The sequence below is a fragment of the Amblyomma mixtum genome, chromosome 1 (assembly GCF_055824585.1).
Source record: "Amblyomma mixtum isolate Tamu chromosome 1, ASM5582458v1, whole genome shotgun sequence".
Taxonomy (NCBI): domain Eukaryota; kingdom Metazoa; phylum Arthropoda; class Arachnida; order Ixodida; family Ixodidae; genus Amblyomma; species Amblyomma mixtum.
The window spans coordinates 105,094,173-105,097,302 of record NC_143012.1 but is presented as its reverse complement, the minus strand read 5'-3'; the positions used below and the strand labels follow the sequence as shown (position 1 = coordinate 105,097,302).

General features: G+C 49.5%; 1 long non-coding RNA gene across 1 annotated transcript; it reads right to left on the bottom strand.

Moving 5' to 3' along the window:
• Positions 1-1,151: 1,151 nt before the first annotated feature.
• LOC149367412 (uncharacterized) lies at positions 1,152-2,714 on the bottom strand. Its single transcript, XR_016284841.1, has 2 exons — positions 1,903-2,714; positions 1,152-1,295 (listed from the first exon to the last, which is right to left on the bottom strand). It is a non-coding gene; the product is annotated as an uncharacterized LOC149367412 (long non-coding RNA).
• Between the last annotated feature and the right edge of the window lie 416 nt (positions 2,715-3,130).

Sequence of the window (3,130 nt, the reverse complement as noted above, 5' to 3'; positions counted from 1 at the left end):
AACGCCGAGTTAGGGGCCTCCCCTAGTATTAGCCAGATCCACCTTTTTGTTGTTGTTTGTCCTTTTGCCGTTTAATTTGTCTCGAGTGCCTTTAACTTGTGTATCTATTGTAAATATATGTATATAAACCTTTAAGTTTCCCTTGATCCCTGCATCTCTACTCATCGAGAGACCGTCACTGACGGAGCACCCCTGGTGCGAAGAGATTCAGTCTTCGAGTTACCAACCGTCTCTGGCGGTGCACCTGTGGTGCAAGAAGAGGAAGAAGAACCTGATCTTTACTGGCGCAGTCGACAGGATCCTGCGGCCATGTGATGACGGCGCAGGAAGAAGACTTGAAGGCAGGGTGAAAGGCGACGGTCAGGCAACAGGTCAGCGTTCGAGGCAGGACCTGTGGAGAGACACCGGCAAGGACGCAAGGACCACGGCAGTAGTCCAGCGACGCGAGACTGCGTCCGGTCAAGAAGCGCAGCGCGTCTAGAACTCGACGGTCATCGGCGGCGGACCAGCGGCGTGCGACAGCTCATCGCAGCGTCCGGGGAAAGTGGCGGTGGACTCCGACGCCAAGGAGCTGGCAATGCGGATCGACGCATCGAAACCGTGAGTTTCCTTGGTCGCATTGTTCACGTCCCTGTGTTCGAGCCGATAGGACATCTGAGGGGTACGGAAGGCGGTATGGAGAGCTATCCAAGCCGGCCCTCACTTGATGTGAAGTACCGAGTTGAATTAGCGAAGGCGCGTTTAGCGTACTTTCAGGCCGAACTTGCGAAAGTGAATAGAGGAAAGGCGCCGCTGTGCGAGGAGAAAGCACAGGATGTTAAGTGCGTCTTGGATGAATTAGAAGCAAAGCGCCAGCAGCTAGCGCTGGAGCTCGCTGAGCTCAAGGCGTCTAGGAAAGCTACCCAAGCAACCACCGATATCCTTCGGACGGCCGACAGAGGTCTATTTCGGATGTTCTGTACGTCCGCTGAACATCCGCAAACAGCCGGTAGACGTCCGTCGGCCGTCCGAAAGGTGGCCAAAGGTATACGGTTCGCCCGCCGACGGACGTCCAGTTGAGTACGTCCATTGGCGGATCTTTCTCGAATATTCGCATATATGGTGCATGCGTGCTTTTTTCACTCCGCGCAATGCAATAAAACCAAAAACAATTTGATGCATAGCACGCATATTTTATTGTGGTTGATGATACATCAGCAGAGCAATGGGTTACATTGGGAAAATTTCTTAAATGTGACTCTTCAAATGTGGCAAGCTTGGGACACACATCCGTAATCTTCCCACCCACAGGATTTCTGAAATAAAAAAGAACGCGGCAAACATCAGTCATGTGAAACAAATGGCACAATGCAGTAGCCCAAGTAAAAACATTGGAACCAATTAACAGAAGTGTTTAATGCTGCAAGTATAACAGACAATGCACTTTAACACCTCAATAAGTATAAGGCAATAACAGCTCTCACTTTTCACACCATATTTGACAATGTATCTGTTCTTTATTTTCATGAGCCTTAGGGCACTAACCTGCGCAGCACTGTACGCGACTGTGCACAGAAAGCCGCAAAGCTTCCGTTGCGAACCACTGCGACCTCACGTGCTTCTATGGTCTGCCTTTCGCGCGTTGTCACTCTATATAGGCACAGTGAACATAGCGATGCCTTAAAAATTAACAAGATGCGAAAACACTCCGTCCCGCAACATTGAAGAGGAGTGGGAATTAGTCACGCGAGTTGAGGGCTCCCGCAGCTGTGTGATGTAGGCTCCCGAAAGTGTGAGAACAGCACACACTTGGGGAAGCCATCTCCTCGCGCTTACTGCTCCCACTGTCCTGTGAACGAATGTTATATGAGCATGCTGCATTGTTCTAGAAGCAAAGTTCCAAGAAGTGTACTGGATACATACCTTCGTAGGCAATCACATGTGCAACACCAAGGTCGACGCAGTACGGGATTCCGGTGTTCCAGAAGAGCTTCAGGCGCTTCCCGTATCTTTCGAATTGCTTAAGTTACATACAACTTTCGTCCACAGACCGAACAAAGCCACATTTTATAATAACAGAGCTATAAAGATCTGCGCGACAACACTACGCGACATATCAACAACAGCGCTACGGAGCCGTACTGATGGATTGGATTGGTCTGACCGCGAACTGACATCTATGATGATGGTGATAGCAGAATGCACGGGAGTTTTGATGCTTACGAATGGTTTCAATTATGGCAAGTCTAGCTAGCAAAACAGTGGACATATCGCGCAACTCCTCTAATTTGGAGAAGTTTTATAAATATAAAACTAGTCATTGAGTTCTTGCAAAATTCTGCAGCACCTGCTTCTCCTCTTAGATAAATTTAGCTCGTTGGCGGCTCTTGCACTGCAGGTAGGAGTGGAATCGTACCAATTTACAAACGTCTTCGCGTCAAACCCTCCAACTGATGCAAATAAAACAGTATACATACACGAAAGACTCGAATTTTCTGTGAAATAAAAAACGTCCATACTCATGGCCTGGGAAGATACTTGACCTTACATCCTTCGGACGTCCACCTCGTCTCTCATGCGGATATAAAAAAGTGGACACTGTCCGTACGTCCGGCGGATGTACGAATACGGATATCCGAAATCGGATTGTGTTCGTACGTCCGATGGACGTACGATCTCGGCAAAGGACGTTCGGATCTAGCTCGTACGTCCGACGGATATCTGTGGTTGCTTGGGTAGTGAACTAACCAGGGAGAACTGCTCCGAGTCGCGAGAGGTGAGGCAGCCTGTGCTGGAAGACAAAGGATTATGCTTGTCATGCACAGGTCAGGGAAAAAGCAGTGAAGACGCTGAAAGCAATCAGCCGGTATGCGGGAACGCATCTTTCTTAGGAAACGCCGCGAAAGGTTCAGGAAGTGAAAACAGGATTCCTGAAGGACGCGAAAATACCACAGCTTTTCCGCCACCACGGGCGTCTAGCAAAGAACAGGAGCAGCCCAATTCTAGTGATCTAGGGCCAATCGTGACCAAGGTGTCCGATAACAAGCAGGACAGCGGTGGAATTCCTGTTGGCTCTAAGATTGTGACCTCTGACGCGGAGCTAGTAACAGCCAGTGAAAATCTGGCGTTGCCGCAACCGCACACTGTGTCG